Source organism: Orbicella franksi, chromosome 11, assembly GCF_964199315.1.
Source record: "Orbicella franksi chromosome 11, jaOrbFran1.1, whole genome shotgun sequence".
In the NCBI taxonomy this organism is placed as follows: domain Eukaryota; kingdom Metazoa; phylum Cnidaria; class Anthozoa; order Scleractinia; family Merulinidae; genus Orbicella; species Orbicella franksi.
Genome location: NC_138155.1, coordinates 6,569,274 through 6,590,390, shown reverse-complemented (window position 1 = coordinate 6,590,390; position 21,117 = coordinate 6,569,274). Strand labels below are relative to the sequence as shown.

General features: G+C 40.8%; 1 pseudogene across 1 annotated transcript in view; it reads left to right on the top strand.

Moving 5' to 3' along the window:
* The window catches only part of LOC145502477 (uncharacterized), a 32,273-nt pseudogene extending 11,156 nt beyond the window's left edge, over positions 1-21,117 (top strand). Inside the window, exons 12-31 of the transcript XR_014051336.1 lie at positions 1,158-1,349; positions 1,598-1,795; positions 3,421-3,669; positions 4,131-4,376; positions 5,094-5,282; positions 6,416-6,649; positions 7,234-7,302; positions 7,956-8,189; positions 8,418-8,579; positions 9,115-9,276; positions 9,783-9,944; positions 10,270-11,807; positions 12,209-13,069; positions 13,334-13,965; positions 14,956-15,195; positions 15,881-16,072; positions 16,961-17,416; positions 18,512-18,676; positions 19,069-19,186; positions 20,249-21,117. The product of XR_014051336.1 is annotated as an uncharacterized LOC145502477 (transcript). The remainder of the gene's footprint in view (positions 1-1,157; positions 1,350-1,597; positions 1,796-3,420; positions 3,670-4,130; positions 4,377-5,093; positions 5,283-6,415; positions 6,650-7,233; positions 7,303-7,955; positions 8,190-8,417; positions 8,580-9,114; positions 9,277-9,782; positions 9,945-10,269; positions 11,808-12,208; positions 13,070-13,333; positions 13,966-14,955; positions 15,196-15,880; positions 16,073-16,960; positions 17,417-18,511; positions 18,677-19,068; positions 19,187-20,248) is intronic.

Below are 21,117 nucleotides of genomic sequence, written 5' to 3'. Positions count from 1 at the left end.
ATAGAGATGGTGAATTTTAAGCTCGGAGCTTAAAATTAGAGAAAATATTGAAACTATCATGAGACCAACAATGATGCATAAACCCTTGGGTTAAAACTGAATTTTCGATCGCCGAGCTTAAAATTCACCATCTCTATTAACTTATCACTACTCACGATGAATTCGATAGCGTTGATCCTAGCAGTATGCAGGACACCTATCATATATGAACTCAGTTAAATGACCTTGCTCTCCATGAGTTCTCGTAGCTCAGTGGATAGAGCGCCCGCCCGGAGTTTGGGAGGTCATGGGTTCGATTCCTGTCCGGGATTCAAAATTTTTCTTTGTCCCACGCTCGTGTCATGTTGATTAATTCACCTTCACATTTCATTACCGAGCTTAAAATTCACCATCTCTATTAACTTATCACTACAACAAAATGGTCTCGCAATAAAACTGTTAGAGCGATCTGTGCCTATGATTAAAATTCTAAAAAAAGGAGTCTGAAACAGATCTAAAAAACGTTAAAACTGAATTTTCGATCGCCTTCTGCGTTCTTCTTCAGAGAATTGTACTCTGCAAGAGTCGCGGAATGCAAATATGTGGCTAAGACGTCATTGTTCGTTGCCCCTTGGGGAGGAAACCAGTTATGCACAAACCCTTGGGAAGGGTGCTCTTTCATTAACAGAGTTCTTGTCTAGGAATGAATGTAATGAATCTAGAAAAAGTCGCGGAACCGACATTCCCATTCGTTCCAGGCTTGTGCTCAAGCACAAGCCTGGAACGAATGGGAATGTCGGCTCCGCGGTAAAATAGCATGCCGAAACCGCTCGCTACGACATACCCTCTAATTATGCGAGCAGTTTGGAAACAGGCGTCAAAAGCAAGGACAAAAGGCTTTTTCTAGAGTCATTAGATTCATTCCTGGACAAGAACTCTGTTAATGAAATAACACCCTTCCCAAGGGTTTATGCATCATTGTTGGTCTCATGATAGTTTCAATATTTTCTCTAAGATAAACGCGTCAATGCAATATGTCGGGTAATGTCGAACGATATCCAGGCATTCAACATTATGTGCTCTACATCTGAAAGATACCATACAAAATTATAGTGGCCATGCCGTTGGCAATGCAATAAATGGTCGTCACGCGTCCTTTTGTCTGTTTTGTTCTTTAGTTTTGCGATGCAAAACATTGCTCCCTCCATTGAATGGCTTTCTAGTGGGAGACTGTGACAACAGCTATGGCTCCACATGTAAAATGAGCTGCGACGATGGATACAATTTGGTTGGATCCGAGACCCTTACCTGCCTTCACAAGCCGGGCCACATTAAAGGGTACTGGGACAAATCGGTTCCAGTCTGTAAAAGTAAGTTATGAACGGGTTCAAGCCTTTCGTCCCATTTTTGACTTTAAAACTCTCCATTAATTAAGGGCCAGTTTTTTTGTTACGTCTTAGCGCACGTTGCTGTTATTGGCGCAGAGCCGTCAAATATGTGGCTGCAAACTCTGTCGAAGTCATAAAACACTAATCTACTCTCAGCATATTATCATTATTATTATTATTATTATATTGATTATTTATTTATTTATTTACTTATTTATCATTTTTTTCAGTACGGTCATGTCCTTCTCTAAGTGCGCCTCGGTATGGCTTCATTTATCCGCGCATGTGTACGTCTCTCCCGGTCAGCGGAACGGTCTGCCATTTCGAATGCAAAGATCGTTTCCTTGGGAACGGTGGAGTTACCACGATTCTTTGTGGAAACGATGGAAAGTGGAGCAAAAATGAATCTTCGATTTTACAATGCCTTGGTAAGCGATATTAGCTATATAGATCATATCTTGACCGAGATAGATTTAAATATTATACCACCTGAGGTAGTAATTTAGATGCATCAAGTGTCGTTTCCAACTCCATATAAAACAGTGTGGCCCAGCTCAAGTACATGTTACTTTTGTAGCGTTTCTCCTCGGCTTTAAACTCCGGTAGAAGGTAACACGACTGCCAGCCGGGCCAGATACATGTACAGTATCAATTAACGTTATTGGACGATTGTGCTTAGTCTAAATTATGTTGTAAGCCTGAAGTAGCACTATTTCACCTATGAATGTCTGGGAAGTCTAAATGCAAAGCTCTATCATAACAAATATTTCACGGTAATTTCTGTGGGTGAAATAATCAGTTATGTCTATTTAAAAACTTCTTATTACTTTTCAAATTTGCGAGGCCTCGTGGCACCTGCTCAAAACGCAAATTTATTTTATCAATACTCGAGGGGATTCGTTCACCTATGTAGGGTATAATCTCTGTCGCGTAGCGCTGTTAACCGTCCATACTTCTCGTTGAAACGCTTCACAATTGTATTAATCGATATAATTGTGGGTGGCAAGGGTGGCAACCGTATGAAGAATGTCCTCTTCCGAGACTCTCTGGAAATTGAATTTGGTTTTGTTTATATGCGAGATGAAAATTTGCGTTTCAAAATAAAACAAAATCGTTCTTTTTCCATTTTTCATCAGACATTTTAACTTTCTGAAATTTGGCTCAGCAGTGAATAAATAAATACATCTTAAGTGCGTTTTTGACAAAAAAAGTATACATATCATGTTACATGTCTGTGCAAACAAAAGTATTAAATTACAAACGTAAAGTTGACACGTTTGCTACTTCAACGCATTACTCAATTTAAAAATGAACGAGGTCCAACCTAAAATCAAAGCTCTAAACTGCTCTCTGCGCTGTCTGAGATTGTCTCACTAGTTATTGATTTATTCCTACAGATGTTACCCCACCAGTGTTCATGAAGTGTCCGTCAGATATTCGTGCAAAAATCAATGCAAATGCCACAGCATTGGTTAATTGGACGGAGCCCGTCGCCCTGGACAACGGCGATCTACCACCACAAGTTACTGCTGTTCCAGCAGAGATCAGCCCACCACACATCTTCAATAAAACTACTCTTATTGTGTACACTGCAAGGGATGCAAGTGGGAACAAGAAAGAGTGTTCATTTAGAGCTGTGTTGAAAGGTGAGTCTGAAAAAATAGCATTATTTTACATATGGATGTGTGTAAGTCTAAATATAGTTCTATCCTAACCAATACTTTACAGTAATTTCCACTGGTAAAATAATAATCAATGTCTATTTGAAAAACCTTCTTATTCGCGGATTTTGTATGTCAATCAGAACTTCATCCCAGCCTTGTAGAACTATATTCCAAGCATGCACAAACGGATGTTCGATTTGACTGGAAGAAATGTTCCTCCCCCATAATTTCAGAAATATTTCTATAGAAACAAGAACTAAACAGATAGAAAACGCTCCCCTGTCCCCTCAGAGTCATAGAAACGCGGCTTTTACCAAATCAGCCGTTCAACTGATTTCTATAGCATTTAAATTAACGCGCTACCTTATTTTATTGGTATATTCTCACAGATGTCACTCCGCCTGCGTTTATGAGCTGTCCCGCAGACATTCGTGCAAACATCAGTGTAAACTCTACAGCATTGGTAAACTGGACCGAGCCCGTCGCGCTGGACAACAGCAAGCTATCACCAAACGTAACCGTTATTCCTTCAGGGATCAGTCCACCACACATCTTTAATAAAACTACACTTGTTGTGTACACTGCTAGCGATACAAGTGGGAACAGGAATGAGTGTTCGTTTACAGTTGTGTTAGAAGGTGAGTCTGAAAAAGGCTTTGCCAATTGTATGGCGAATTCTATCAGATAGCCAATCACCCGTGTGAGACGTGCCTGCAGGGAATCATGGTAGTTGTATTCATCATCTTCGACTGGGTATTGTGGATGAATGCAGCTACCATGATTACCTGTAGGCGCGTCTCACACAGGGAACTGGCCATCGAGTAGCTCTCTCTTGCCCCGAAATTGAGTGCTGTTATCGTGTCCTCATCCCTGTCTGGACCAACAAGTAGGAAATCGTACTCCTACACTCTGTCCGTTGCCAACAATCCTACTTCGGTCTAAGAGTCAAGACGGATCAATCTTTACTCCCTCTCCACCCCCAGTGTATAATATCTGTAAGAATGGCAAATTGTTCGGTAGAACGATCTCAAGATAATAGGATTTACTCTTTAGATACAGCCTTTCCCTGGCACAACTCAGTCATTTATTTTCGTCACAGATAATTCAGGTCCCCAGATTGTATACTGCCCTCCAGACCAAGAAATTACTGCTACGACGATGAGAACAATAGTGACGTGGAACAACCCTCAGTTTTAAGACAACAGCAATAGTCCATTAATGATAACATGCAGTCATCAAAGTGGGACTGAATTTTATTGGGGGACCTGGAATGTGCATTGCATAGCCTACGATAATAATCCCAAAAACAAGCCTGCCGTCTGTCAGTTTACACTCACAGTTAAACGTAAGTAGCAAAGGAGTAACTTAAGATATAAAACCTAATTTTCATAAACTATAAAAACACCAAGTATCTAAAAGTTGTAAAAACGTTCTGTGCAATGCGTAAATACCGCTCAGTAGCTTAAACCAGCCAAACTCTAGGGTCTTTTAAAAGTTAAACTTGCTTGTCGAGTTGTTTTATCCTCTTTATGACCTATTCAGCATTCCGTCCATTCGCAGAAAGTTGTCTGTATCTGCACTCTGCAAAAGACGCTGTGCTGTGATGAACTAAGGACGCGTTTCTTTTGGAAAATTCAAGATTGGATTCTTAAATCCGAAAACGGATTTTGCGTCTCTATTCTAAACAGATTAATCCAAAATCAGTGGGATCAGGTTGTGTTGCATGAAATGAACAGAATAATTCACCTTTGGGCAAGGATTTTTCAGTTCTTTTTGATGCATCATGATCCGAGTGATCCTCGATTAATCTGTTTAGGAAAAAAAAATGCAATTCCATTCTCAGATTTAAAAATCCAATCTTGTATTTTCCCAAAGAAACGCACCCTTAATGTTTATGAAAGGTTCCTCTTTTAAAACAGAACTAACAAGCAATGTCGAACAGTACTCTAGAAACGAAAGCAGCCCGGCCATATGGGTGTATTAAAAAGAAAACAAACAAACAAACAAACAAACAAAAGAAAAGAACAATGACACACTGAAATTCGTAATTTTCTTTACTCAGCGACAAAATGCAGTGACCTGTCACCTCCTAAAGGGGGCGCAAAGGTTTGTGATGACTGGATAATGGGTTCGATCTGTTCACCTTCTTGTAACAAAAAGTGGGACTTTGCTCAGCCTTTGCTTTCGAGTGTGTGGGTTTGCGGAGCATCAGGAGCTTGGAAGCCAACAAATCGTTTTCCAGACTGTACAAGTGAGTAAATTATTGTTTGCATTCGTTTTCAATTTTTAAACTACAATAACAGAAATCACATAAAAGCCATTTACCAGGTCCTCTTCGTAATCGCTCATCTACATGTGTGGGGGACGTCTTTGTATGTGAAAAGCCGTCCACAGATGTAGCTGCTTTGACATTCTTCTGATTTTTGTTTTGACAATTTTCTCACATACTTTTTGGTTTGAATGATATTCAGCTCCTCGGTAACTTTGGATTGTTACTCTAAGTATATCCCTGCATGGGTTAAGACTTTTGTACTGGTTTATTTCATTTACGGAGGACCTAACGATGCAGTGGACTCCAAGATAGTGGATCCAATTAATGACGTCTTATACACAAAGAAGTTAAATCTCACGGAAGTAGGGCTCTCTGGGTGTGAAGCTCCCCGATTTACTTGAGTATTGAGCACTGATTTTAATCCAGTAGATATTTTCGCTTGCATGCAATTGGTGTTAACGCGTCGCGTGACTAAATATCCCTCGTCTAAAACTGAGGAATATCCGAGTGATATTCCCTAATTTTCATTGGATCTCGTGTATCGCAAAAAATATATATATATTGAAGGATAATAAACACAGTATCCTCCATTTGACTCCAAAAATTATCCCTGCATATTATTTTTTCCCTATACATTATCTTCTCCTCGTGGCTCGCAGATTTCTTCGAGTTTCGCTCTCGGACAAATGTTCGCTTCTAATAACGTCCGAGGGCAGATATCCGGGCATATTTTCGCGCCAAATGGTTGCTTACAAAACATGAAAAAATGTGCTCATTGTACTTATTAGTTCAGTAATTGACATGAAATAGAAAGCAGACAAAAATACGAAAAACGTTAAATTTGTTTAGTTTTCTCCTGTCAATATTTATCAAGCCATAAATTCGGTCAGGATGGAGGTGATTTCCAGGTTATCAGTTAAAATTGCAGTCTCTCAACAGTAAGTTTCCAAATCTAGGATCTCAACCATCAGTTAAAAAACTGGTCATTTTGTTCAACTGACTTTCACAAATTTGGACCCATGTATTCTCTGCGATCAGTTAAGCCCCACTCAGACCCGCGGATAATGTAAGGAAGAAAACTAACTTTTTTTTGTCCATTAAACCTTTTGTAGAAATATATCACGCTTACGCTGTCAAGACGGAAATGGATTTGAACTACTACTATGGCAATTGTACTACACCAGAAGTTCAGGCACAAATAAAACAGAACTTTATCCAGCTTTTGAACGAGACTTTCTTCAACGAGGTCTGTCACTCCGCACTTAAAGACAAGTGCAAGGCTGAAAATGTGGAGGTCAAGTGCTCTGGGGTCGGTTTGGTCCCCAGTAAGCGAAAACGTTCAGGAGGTATGGCGAAGTAGCATAACGTTTGAAGAATCCAGAGACATTTCTGAGTGTAGCAACACGAGCCTTATAGGCGAGTGTTTCCACAGCTTTCTAAAAATGTTTTCCCCAAACTTTCGCGAGTGTTTGCATGACTCGATCTTAAAACCAGGAAATGTTTCCATTTCTCCTAGAAAACACTAAAAGGAAAAAAAGCACACTCTCTTTGCTTGCTTCACCTTTACGTCGACAGCTTGTGCTAGTACTGTTGTTCTATCAAGCTAGAGAAGTACAGCATTGAACGTGCGCTTTTTTTACAGCGTGCTTTCAAATAGATCCCAACCTTGTACATAATAGATTTGGAAGTATTCTAACCTTTGTTGCCTTTAGAAGTTTGGCTGACAGCCAGACAGCTAGACAGACAACCATATTTTCTGTCCATTTCTTACTGCCTTGTAGACTTACAGGCACATATTTACAATCACACTGATGTAAAGTAGAGTGTTATCCAGGGTCCGTCCTCAGTATAGTTACCAGCAGATCCTAAGCTTTGTTATTTGAATTGCTCGAGTTTTTAGTCTGATGACGCCTTAAATTTTATTTTCCAGACGATGACGGTTGTCATAGCAGCACTGGAGGATCAATTCTACGAACCAAAATTACTCTAAATATCGTCGGTAGGTTAATAATATTACTTTAAGGATTAACATTTTGGAAAAAACAAAAAAACAAAAACAAAAACAAAAACAAAAAAAGAACACATTGGCTTTTAATTTAAGGGCTGCTTGTGACTCTTATGGTGAATGTTTTATCTGCATAACTTGCAGTATAGCGTGTTACATGTAAAGAAAGAAGAAGAAGAAGAAGAAGAAGAAGAAAAGACTTGTCTTTGTCCTAAAACTATAGTCACGAAATTCCACTTTTTGAACCACGCTGCCTAAGTCTCTTACCTGTATTTTCCCTCATTTGCGAAGTCACATAACTCGTCACTAAATTTTCGCTTTACTTAGCATGAAGGGAATAAAGGTATTTGGATACTAGTCTACTTAGTTGTTATCCACCAGCAGGTTGTCCTCATCTGCCCTTAGGCGCACCACGCTCTTGGTAGAACGAAGAAGTTTGAGGGAATGCTTCAGCCCAACAGCATTCATCAGGGACCAAGTCACGATAGGAAACCTTCCTTCCTAGTTCCAACATATTTACCATAAGGCAACGATATAGGAAAAGGGATACGAAGTCAAAGACCCTAAATAATCACTGAATGTGACGACGTATTATCATCGGCGTGTCAGTGAAATAATGAAAATCCTTTTTTGCTTTACTTTTATAGTCGACCTCAATGGCATTGACGCAAATGACACTAAAGAAGGCCATATTATCATTGGTGAAAAGGGCGTGAAAATTGCCAAAAAGATCAGCAGTCGGATAAAAGCTGCAGTTGACAACGGCAATCTCAGTCTGACCATCAATGGCACTGAGTTCGTAACTGATAAATATTCATTCAACATCTTAGAACCTAAACAACTTTGTACCAAGGGACAAACATTTAAAGAAGGATACTGCCGTAAGTATGTTTTTCAGATTTATTTTTTATTTGATGGCGGTTTCATGTTAAAAACCCACATATAGGAACAATTAGACACTGCACCAAGACATTTCATGCTAGGTAGTTACGCCTACAGCAGTAAGATTTTTATACCACACGTTTTAAACTAAAACCTGGTATAACATTTTTGGGTGCTTTACTGCCATATAAACTTCTTTACTGTATCTTTGTCTTTGTGATCTATAGTAAATTGTACAAGTGGGACCTTCTTAAATTATTTAACTGGAAAGTGCGAGGATTGTCCGATCGGATCATACCAAGAGTTCAGTGCACAGGAAGAGTGTTTGATGTGTCCATCGGGTACTTCAGCTATGCAGACGAGAACAGAGAACAGTTCCAGCTGTTTAGGTAACTAAGCCTGACGAAGTAATGTGCCTCAGATTTACTGTAACTTAAAACTTAATTGGTATTCCAGAACTTATAAACAAACTATCAGATGCAATAAACCTTCAACCCTGGCTACATAGCAAAACACAATTATTTATTCTACAACAAATTGCCAAATCAAAACTAGACACACTTCGTTAAGATGATAATTTTAAAAAATCGCACCTTGCGTTTCCTCTTCTCCATATCAGTATTTTCAACAAATCTTTAATTAAGCAAAATTCTATAAGCAGCATGTTTCAAAGACGGAGGGGAGTCCGAATCACAGTGAAAGAGTTCCTTCTTTTAAAAATTTATGGCACCTTTAAAGAAAAAGGCATTTTAAATAAGTGGGAGGAGGGAGGGGGGGGGGGGGCGGCAGTGTATTCCGAACATTTCGCGACAGGTGGTAGTGGTCAGTGTAAGCCCTTGTGATACTATTCAATATGTATCATGGTGGAATGAAATACATCACCTTTAGAATGAAACCTCTCTTGATCATTTGTTTTCATGGAAGCTCTCTGCAAACCTGGTTCGTATTCGCCCACCGGAATGGAGCCTTGTTTTCTTTGTACAAAGGGGTACTATCAGACAATGGAAGGTCAAAGATCGTGCTTAGAATGTAGTCCTACCTTGACAACTCCTGGTGAGGGATCCAACAGCTCTATGCAATGTGCAGGTGTGTATTTTATAGGCATACCATGTACGTGCTACATCAGGTGTTTCGAATTGTAACTAGCCCCCCGAGGAGGCGAGGTTTTTATTAAAGACGTATTGGCTATTTTTCTAACCCTGCGAACGTTGGTTTGTGTTCCCTTGCGCGACATCGAGGCAATCTTCCTTTATCTGTTGGCAAATAGCAAATTGTTTGAGCAACCTGACAGCAAAACGTCTTGGGAGGGAGGGGGAGTGGACTGCGATGGACCAGCGACATACGTAGTAACTGCATGGTGTAGATACCAAAGTTAGTTTAGGACCGATCACGCTTGTGAATTAGGTGCTAGCTTGCCTACAGCCACTCGCTTTAATCTAGGGTACTTTGTTAGCAGGGCTTGCAGTTTTCGTAGATAGAGTTTCAGTTTCGGAATCGATGTTACAACTCAGCGATTTAAATTACGGTTTGACATAATGCCATTCCCTATTTATATGGAGATTTCTGTTCTTTTGGTCAATTGCTTTCCACAGTTCCGTGCCCTGCTGGATCGTTTTCCCCAACTGGACTGGTTCCATGTATTTTGTGCGATCGACGCTCTTTTCAGCCACTAAATGAGAGTACTGGGTGTTTTTCATGTCCAGGAACAACTATAACACTTAAAACAGGATCAAATAACTCACAAGATTGCATAGGTAAGTGGTAATACTGAAACATTGTGCACTATCCTTCTGCCTTGCCTAAATTTCTCACTCGAAAACAAAAACTTTCAAAAATCCTTGAGGATAGACTGTTTATGTGAACTTTACGACATACAAATCATTTCAATTACACAGAGCTACACAGGATTAAAACTAAAATAAAAGAAGCAAGGGCGGCTAGGATTGGCAACGAACCTCATGTTAAACACGCGCCCCGTAAAGTACAGTTCACATACTTCATTTAGACCGTGGTCATTTCTCTTTGTTGTTGTTGTTGTTGTTGTTGTTGTTGTTTATTTATGGATGATATTTGTTGTAGAAATCGACGAGTGTGATTCCAGCCCTTGCATCAACAACTCCACTTGTATTGACCTCATTGGCGATTTCCTGTGTTCCTGCCAACCTGGTTACACTGGGAAACAGTGTGATACTGATATTGATGACTGTCAGGATCAACCATGTTTCAACAATGGCAAATGTCAAGACCTGGTCAACGACTACACCTGCTCGTGCGCATACGGTTACCGAGGCCTTAGCTGCGAAGAGGATATAGATGAGTGCGTTTCGTGGCCGTGTTCTAACAATGCCTCGTGTAGAAATATCCCCGGTGATTACCAGTGCCAGTGTGAGCCTGGCTACACGGGAAGGCTGTGTGACACGGAAATTGATGAACGTCTTTTACTTCCATGTCACAATGGAGCTACTTGCAGAGATAAAATAAACAGCTACGAGTGCGTCTGTTCAGCGGGTTACCAAGGCAACAACTGCGAAGAGAATATCGACGACTGTGCAAGTGACCCTTGTCAAAACGGGGCCAACTGCCATGATGGAATTGACAGTTACCAGTGTATTTGTCCGGTAGGTTTTAATGGCAGCAATTGCGAGCACAATATCGACGAATGCACAGACGCAAACTGCAAAAACAATGCGACATGTTTGGATCAAGTCAATGGGTTTCATTGTATCTGCGAGAAAGGATTCTCCGGGTTAGCCTGTGAGTTCAATATCGATGAATGTATCTTTAACCCCTGTCAAAATCAAGCCACCTGCGTGGATATGAATAATGGCTATCGCTGTGACTGTCGCGATGGATTTGATGGATTGCACTGCGAAAACAACATCGATGACTGTGCATCGAATCCTTGCTCAAACAACGGGTCGTGTCACGACGGGGTAAACAATTTTATATGTGTGTACCCGCTAGGTTTCGCAGGTAAAATCTGCAATGTAGACATCGACTTCTGCGCCTTGACGCCTTGCTTGAACAATGGAACATGCTTTGATGGCACCACTTCCTTCACTTGTCAGTGTCCAGATGGTTTTGAAGGAGATAAGTGTCAGATCAATATTGACGACTGTAAAAATGCCACTTGCTTAAACAGCGGCATTTGCTTTGACGGCGTAGACGAGTATAAGTGCTCTTGTGTCGACGGGTTTGCTGGTATCAGCTGCGAAATAAACATAGACGACTGTACACAGAATCCATGTGTGAACGATGGCCCTTGTGTTGATCTTATAAATGACTATCGATGTATTTGCAAGAAGGGATACACAGGAAAAAACTGCAGCATTGACATTGATGAATGCACCGGCTCTCCTTGCCTAAATAATGCTACATGTATCGACAGAATCGATAATTACACTTGTTCCTGTGTTGATGGATTCAGCGGACCTCACTGTGAAGTTGACATCGACGACTGTGTGATAAATTCCTGTGGTAATGGATCCTCGTGCAGGGACGAAATAAACAGCTACATCTGCGAATGTCCGCCAGGTTTTCTAGGTGATGACTGCTCCGTGGAAATTGATGAGTGCGCGTCTTCGCCTTGTTACTTCGGCGGGACATGCCATGATCAGGTAATGTACCTGTGTAGATATACCGCATGTTACCCTTATTTTCAAGTCACATAAACCATTAAGTACTGATTTTTAATGGTTTGGCTTGAAGCTTTTAGACGTTATTTTGAACACAGTACAAATGGTTTCCTCAAAATGCTTACAGAGTTGTTGAACGTGTTCTGGAATTATAGAATTGTCGTCCTGTTTCGTAAACATATACCTGTGCAGAAATACGCAAGATGTCAAAAAAACTGTTTGCGACGTATTCCTTTTTCGCAAACTCAACCGTTAGAATGCCCGATCGGTATCTGGGCTTGTATGAGCTCGAACCCAGTAAGGGACTCTTTCTTTCGTAGTCCTACAATCAAGACGACTTATCTCTATTATCATTTCTGATCATCATTATGTCTAATCCGCAGATTAACGGCTTCGCTTGTATCTTTCAGATGGATTTACAGGTTTGCAGTGCGAAGAAAATATTGACGACTGCAAATCCAATCCTTGTGTAAATAATGGCACATGCTCAGATCTGGTGTTACATTACACTTGTTTTTGCTCGAAAGGTTTCAGTGGCTATAACTGTGAAAGCCGTATTGACTACTGCAAAACAGCCAACTGCAGCCACAATGGCGTCTGTGTCAACACTCGTACAGAGTTCCACTGCAACTGTAGAAGTGGATACTATGGGAAATACTGCGAACTTGAAATAGATGAGTGTTTGGAAATGCCTTGTTTCAACAACGCAACTTGCCATGATGCCGTCAATAACTTTACTTGCTCTTGTGCTGATGGTTATACAGGCAGGTTATGCGACAACAATATTGACGACTGTGTCAACAATAGCTGCCAGAACAACGCTACTTGCGTCGACCGTACTCTGGGCTACTCTTGTCGGTGCTCACAAAACTACAATGGAACGTACTGCCAAACAGAGATCGACGAATGTGCATCAAACCCCTGCACTAACAACGGAACCTGCGTTGATCAGACACCCGGATACAAATGCCTCTGTCCAGATCAGTTTATTGGCGAAAACTGCGAAAACATTACAGACTTCTGCCTTTCAACACCTTGTCAAAATGGAGGTACGTGCAATTCTGACAACTCAACTGGGAGCTTCACTTGTTCATGCAAAACTGGCTTTACTGGTGCCACGTGTGAACAGAATATTGATGACTGTGTCTCGGGTCCTTGCATGCCAAACTCGTATTGTCAGGATCTGGAGAATGGTTACAGCTGTGAGTGTTACCCTTCCTTCGCTGGAGATTCTTGCGATATCTGTAAGTAAATATAAATGCTTCGTTTACAAAACCTGGGGATGCAATTATTTTAGAAATATCGCGCATATCATGCTTGTACCGGGAAAAAAAAAAAAAAAAAAACCTAAGCGTCCACAAGGTAGAGTTTGTGCATTTGTGGCTTCATTTAGCACTGTATCTTAGACGCTAAAAGACCGATAAACTAATTTTCACATAGTTTCCATGTTTCTAGTTAAACAGGTAGACTTAATTGTTTTGTCAACATTATTAACTCTTTCTTTGCAGTTCTTGGCAGCAACTTCGATCTTATTTTTAAACATAAGACCGCAGACGACACGGTTTTACTCTCAGACGGTAAAAGTATTCCAAACATGAGATATTTCACCATCGCTATGTTTGTGCGAGCAGATTCCAGATACAAATCAGGCACACTGTTTAGCTATAGCGTTGCTGGGCAACCACAATCAGATGACGTCATTGTACTATCCTTTACTGAGTCTCAAGTTCATCTGGAGATTAAAGATGAGGTAGTTACAGCCGATTCAAGTTAGCAGACGACCACTGGCATTGCTTGGGGGTCGTGTGGAACGGAACCACGGGAAGTGTTTCGGTGTATATCGACAGAGATGAAGTGAAAAACGCGAGAAAAGTCCAAATCGGCGAAATTATCACTGGAGGTGGGTGGATTGTACTTGGGCAACGTTATCTCGCGGGAGAGCAGACGACATCCATTTCGACAGCCTTTGGTGGCACGTTACATCAAGTGAGCCTTTGGGATGTGCCAGCAACTTCTGACCACATGTGGAACGCGGCGCATAACTGCACGTGGCCCATTGCAGGAAGTGTGCGAGCATGGAGCAGCTTTCTACCAGGAATCAAAGGACAAGTAGAAAAGAGGTTCATGACGCAATGCAAAGGTATTTGTTATTATAGTAAATTGTAATGCCACTTGGCATCTGTTATAAATCATGTAGTTTACGCAAGCTCATCCGAATTAAAGCAATTCCAAACTTACGGAAAAAGAAAGCTAATTACGGTAGTATAGCCACCCCATAGAACCTTCATTGTGCCACAGTTTGTTTTGCTTGCTAGCAGACCAGCTTTTCCGTGATAGTGTTCTTTGTTATGTTCTACAAGACAATATAACGTTTTCATGGGGTCAAGGAAGTGTGATATTATAGGAGATAAATAAAGAGCAGAGTTCGCCAAGTTTAAGGTGTGTGCGTTGTCCCAAAGTTGAAATATTCGTCGAAATGTTCCGCGCAAATTTACAGCGCTCAGTTGTATGGAGCCGCCATGTCGGTGTTCCTCTGTGGTACACCAGTATGGCGGCCGAAAAATAGTGTTAACATCTGGAACTTACTTTGTAGGACGCTGATTAACTGCACTGAACAAGCAGACATTTAAATAAGCACTTTTCCGAATACTTTAACGTCTTAAATGGCTAAAAATCACGAAATAAATACATATTTTTCGATAAACCCGATCGTAGCTTTATGTCACGCACCGCCATAACTCTGAAATTCAAAATGGGCTGGTATCCAGGCGAAGGACACTATTGAGCTGGAAAGTTGTAAACAGATATAAAATTACTACTTCTTAGGCCTGGTGAAGATAAAAACTTTGGTGGCTCTTTATTTATGGGTTTAAGAATTTGATGACGTCACGTGAAAACGCTTTATATCAACTTTCAGCCTGAAGATGAGACCCGAGTACGAGACTATTATAATGACGACTATTTAGCACTATTTGAACTCTAATAAGAAAGCTAGCTTTTCATTCAAAGAAAACTGCCCATCTGACCAGGAAGTATTTTGCAGTGCCTGACTGCTTTTAAAATATGGTACGAAACTTCATTATTGCAATAGTGGGATATATATATATTTTTTTCACTGTTTTATTTGCAGCTTTGGACATGTGTACAACTAACTGCTCGCACTTCCTTCACTGCGAGTCTCGCCAGGGACTTTACCACTGTAAATGCCAAGCCGGATTCTCAGGTCCTCACTGTGACATCAATATCGACGAGTGCAGTTCAAATCCCTGTATTAATGGCACGTGTGTAGATGGTATCAACCGATATGACTGCCAGTGCAACAAAGGTTATTGGGGAACCAACTGTGAGAAGAAGATCATCAACGGAAAAGGTTAAAGGGTCATAAAGCTATAAGTCTTGAATCGCTCAGTTTAACACTACTTAGAGGAATACCACGAATACGTTATGTTAAGAAAATAGCAACACTGAAATCGGTACTCTCTATCGGTGACCAGAGTACGTTTTCCGTACCATACTTCACTCCCTGTGTGCTTTTTAAGAATTTGTTCGCCATCACCAACACTGGCTTTGGCCTGGCCATTCTTTTTCAGAAGTGAGGGTGTTTTAGCAGCTTCAGTGTCTTTTGCGTTCACCTGCTTTTCTGTGTTTTACGTTTTAGACTTTTGGACCAACCACAGGAGATGTCACGATCTCAAACTCTCGCTTGACTATTCTTAGCTAATATCAAAGGCTATGATAACTTTTTGTCAACTCTTATGGACTATCATCCTAGCCTGGGACGGGCGTTGGCTACTCTTAATGACCCATACAATCTATAATGATAAAATTTGAACGAAAAGAAAATTAAAGTGGCATTATAAACCGAGATATGAAAAAAGCCTACGGTCCCTTTTAAGACTTGAGACGTTATGTAAGCCAAAACAGCCGCTATAATACCTTGGTATCAAAATGGGTTGATATTTGAAGCTTAGAAACTGAAAATATGTTCACTTTGAATGATCTGTATCACACTATACACGAAGAAAGCTGATAGTGTTTTGTCACCTTTTCTGCAGAGTGTCCAGTACTGAATAAGCCTAGAAATGGGACGATATATTGTCGAAAGGTTTCCGGTAAACTGCTGTGTATCATGTCCTGCGATGAAGGTTATTCGTTCAGTGCGAAGGCAGTGACTATATATGGCTGTGGTCCTGATACAAACTGGAAATGGAATGGCGTGGAGAAGCCAGTATTGCCAAAATGTTCAAGTACGTATGATCTTCTAAAGTGTAAAAGGGATACATTCCTTCCCCGCTCAAAAGGTGTCCAGTTTCCGCCCGAAATAAAAAAAAGATATTATGCCAATAACCGAATGCATAATGTTATTTTATCGCAAGGCATCTCCCATGTCTTATCCGTTTGCGGGTTGTGCTTTAATCTGGCAACCATGGAAGTCTCCTGTCCAATGCAAAATAGGCGCGTGTCACAGTTAAGTGCAAAAGGCTGGCTATCTCGTACACTTGGACTCCTTCTACTATTGCTATTTTCTTTACTGATACGGAAGCTTTGCGCGTGGTAATTTAAAACCAAACAATACGCCTCTCTAGCGCTAATTTCCTTTTACCAGTATTTCAAAACCATCCTCGGATTACTATTCTATGCCCAACCGGTAGGCTACATTTCCTGACTTCTTACACGCTGTTGTTTTTGGCATTGAGACCTAGAGAATATTGCGTAAAAATAGTGAGTCAAAGCCTCCAAATCGTACAATTAAGCCTTTGAATCCTCGAGAAAGTTTCAAAACGGGCAAAGCTCGCTCCGGACATGACATTCTAACCTTATAAGAATTTTTCTGTGAATCAACTCATTTTGCCGGATTAAGGATGGCTTTCTTATCGAGTGAATGGTTTATTGATTGAAGAAATATGTTCAGTTTCTTATAATATTAGCAGCGAGAACATGATATTTCGTAATGGTCTTGAGGTCAGAAACTTTGACCACAACGTTAAATTATTTAGTTTGACAGGCTTAGGCATCACATTGCAAGTGTCTCATTTTCTTTTAGACCTAACTAATAGAATGCAATCAGTTCCCTAGGCAATTTACTCGTCGGAGTTTTGAATCCTTATATTACTCTTCTTTTCATTCTCGTACAGGCAAGGCTGCCCCCAAACAGATAAAACTTCACTTCTCGATTGAATTTCCTGGTTTGCAATGTAACATCCTCCGAAGTCTCGCAAAGCTGTACGCTGCAGTCGAGAAGGTAATCAGAGACATGCTTTTAGCAGTGCAAGGATGCCATGCATGCAAACTAAAAGACGTAGCAACTCCCGGATGTGATTCGTTAGCCAATACAAAGAAGAGAAGAGCGATAGATCCGGCGATGGAAGTTCTCTTCTCGCTGGTCGTAAATTCGTCTTCGCCAGGAGATGATGTTGAAGAGAGGAGCGAAGCAGTCTTGTTTCAGGTGCAGTACGCCGTCGCTACAGGGCAGTTTCAGATAAGTCTGAATGGAGCGAACAGTACTGCTGATAGATCGTCATTGCAACATCTCTTCTCCAATGTCACTTGTGCAGCTGGCTCTGTTACGAGCGCTGATCGAAAGGGATGTGGTAAGTATTGTTTATTTTAAAATTTTTACTCCGGATACGGTCGGACCATCTTGCGACTGATTACCTTCCTTAGTGAGAGAAGAACAGATTTTATTGAAAATATAAGAATCATAAAAGCTCAATTTACTTAGATTTCCAGTCCCAGATTCATGATCAAAGATCCGACACGGCTAAGCGTTCTCCTAGACGTCAAGCCATAATGGTGCCTACACACGACAAACACTTCCCTTAGTTCAGCGTTTCAAACAGCAAACCAGCAAAACTATTTTAGGAGCGTCCATCTTTGCGGTCAATATTAAAAAAATATCGACCGCTTGTCATCATAATTTTGTTCAACGTTCAGTTTGTCGGTATAATGATATCCTTGCATACGGCTGGCGCTCCTGAAATTTGAATTGACCAATCAGGAGACAGCAGGCGGGAAAAGTTTACTGTCCTGACGTCATTGTAAGTTAACAGGAAGGGCATTGAAATCAGGCAAATTTTCTCACTGGGTATGGCATTAAATAGTCAAGGAAAGGGATTTACAATTCCAAAAACCTTATTAGATTGTAAAGTGAAAAATATGAAACATTTTGTGTCACCAAGCTTCTAATTTGGTGCCAAAAACGGGTTGCCGGCGTCCGGCATGGCAACTCGCTCGTAATTCTTTGATTGTCGCCAGGTAGAATAACAGCTCTGTTATTTTATACAAAATGTGCTGTTCCTCGTCAAATTAAACCCGGAATTGTCAAGTTAACTATAAGAAGAGGCCAAAGCAACTTTAGCATTGTTTTTATTTTTGCTATAGCTAGCTTCGAAGGAAAAGGCCATTACCGTGTCGTTTCGATGACCGTTTCGGTAGGACAGCTCAGGTTTGATTGCCGCTCGTACTGCGGGTGCAACCGCCGTATGCAAGGATATTATATGGCGCACATTTTTGTACGTGCCCCACCGGGAAAATACTCCGAAGCTGGCTGTCAGGGCGGACATCAGTGAGGGCCTCTGTGAGGACGTCAGTGAGGGGTCCGTGAGGGCGTCAACGAGGGAGAAAGGCGGTACTCTTGGACTTCTCTCTGCGTATTTTAACACGCAACCTGTCTCTCTTCAATTCAGTGACTTGTCCCGTTGGAACATCATATGTTAAAAGCAGTTCAAAATGTGTATTGTGTGGTAAAGGCAGTTACCAAGACAAGGAAGGCCAGGCCAGTTGTATAGAATGCGATGAAGGAAAGTCGACCGATAACTTGGGAGGCGCGTCCAGTGAGGAATGTGTCAAGGGTTAGTACATGTACATATCGAAACTATATAGGGCAGATAAATAATTTCCTTTGAAAGGTCCTCAAAACCATGAGTTGAACGCAAGGCAAACGAAATAAAAAAGGGCCTAACGTCGTGGAAGATTAAAACCATTTTTCTCCATGCGTCCAAAGATCTGTAGCTTAATTTTTGAAAGGAGCTGTTGCGATGTTTTAAGTCGTCTTTGTAATGTACAGGAAATTAAGAAACGCCAAATAGCTAGATTATTATAATCCAAAGGGAAGGTCAAAAAACCGAGAACGATAATCATGAATTACGAAAAATAAAGTTGAACAATAAGAAGTAATTTACAGGTTCGTTAAAATTACGAATAATGTCAAAGGTACGAGGAATTGTTTTCTTTATTTCGCCAGCAGGCGTTTTGTCCAACAAAGTCCCGAGAGAGGGAAAGAATACCGCTATCTACATAACAGTATCGTTTATCGCAGTGATTGCAATGATAGGCATAGTAGCTACAGCTGCCTACTGCAGGTATGTAAATGAACCTTTATGACAATTAATCTAATTCTGAGTAAATTAATCAAAGGTAGGATTTTCATCGATCGTCCTGTGTCATTCTGTCTGTAAACTAACAATTCCCTCTGTCGTCACCTTCAAAAACCTTCAGAAATTCAATATATAGACTTAGCCAAGTCTAAAAGCGGAGCTCCTGGGCTAGGTTGTTCAAAGCCCGGTTAAGATAACCCAGGTTAAGCGAGAATTTTGATTTTAGTTTTGTAACTTTGCAGTGAGGCTTTCTGTATATTGTTTGGCCTTCTGTTTTGAGCTTGAATAATCTCAAAATACACGGAACAAAACATTTGTATACAATAAATATTTATACTTCTGTTAAGTTTTAATGCTGGGTTAGCATTAACCGGCTTCCGAACAACAGGTGCCGTTTACAACAAGTTAACCTAACATGAGCCCGCAATCCAATGATAATAATAATTTAAAAAAAAACAGCTTATGGTCAACTGTGAACTTAAAAATAACACGTTACCTCGACCAGCTCAAACTTGAGCCCGCGATATGGTCACGTGATACTGGTCAACAGATACCTTGTTTTAAAAGGTGACTATTGACCACAACATGGATGTCCAATATCAAAGAAGGAGGCTATAAATCAAGACTACATGTCTCTGTTAACCTTTTAGCTAGAGTATGTCCGCCATCTTGCGCGACACCGATCGTCGTCGTCGTCGTCGTCGTTCGTACGCGCCCACGAGCAATACCACTAGCCATGATAACCACGAGAAAATCAATTCGTGGGTTTTCTTTTCTTTCCTATATGGGTGTGGGGCTCGGCTTGGCGACCCTTCGGGCGGCCGGAGATCCGCTATCACACTCTTGACCAGAGCTCGCTTACTAGCTAGAGCACGGCAAATCATTTCGAATGCCTACAGGACGATAGACGTTAAAACATATGTGACTGCTTTTGAGATCGAGCAAATTCATGGGAAGAAGAGAAAAACCCATACCACACCATTACCACCTTTTGTTAACTTTGAATCTACACACATCGCTGATTTTTTTTCCCCTTCTACATTATAGGTACCGCCGGTTTTGCTGCGTTGCAAAGAACAAGGTTGGTCAAAGCAACCCTAGTCTCGAAAAATATCATGTTGCAATGGAAAAGAGAGAAGCCTTGCAGCAGATGAACACAGAGAGCTGCGGCGTTAACGACTCAGTATATTCGGAAATGCCTGAGAAGAGGCTGAACAATTTCATAAACTGTGATGCTGTTGCTGGTGACAAACTCAATACTGCTAATGTAACATCGCCCGCTCTCTATGCAAATGATAACGATTTAGATTCTCTTTTCGAAAACCCTGTCGCTCATGATCAGTCGCAGGAGTCAAAGGTATAAATCGACAGAAGCATGTAGTGACGAAGGCCATAACCCGGAACCTGTTTAAATCTTGCGTTATTTTTTGCTCTTCTTCTTCTTCTTCTTCTTCCTCTTTTTTTCCCGCGGAAATTAAATATTACTGTTTAATATTGTACTCAGCTTAACTGAGAAATCCTTTTCGTGACATGTTTACGTACTCGTTTGAAAATAGAGAGTGAAAGATCAGAGTGAGTCGCAATGTTCGAGGTTTGTTCGTCAGTGTAAGTCGAAAAGCCGATTTAGATCGAGATAAACAGTTGGATTATCCGTGCATCTAAATCGGTTAGATGAATCAAAGGAAAGTTCATTTGCTAAGACTTCTTTAATTTAAGTAGATAACCTTTAAAATACTGATAAGTCGATTAGCTGAATAACAAAACGTGTGGCCAGGAGACCATAACCCAGGGCGTGTTTGCAGCTTGCGTTATTTGAAGAAACTTTTTTTTTTGATCGACCTTTCTTTAATCGCGGACGTTAAATATTACCATTAAGTTGTGCACTCAGCTAAACTGAGAAACGCTGTTTGCCATGA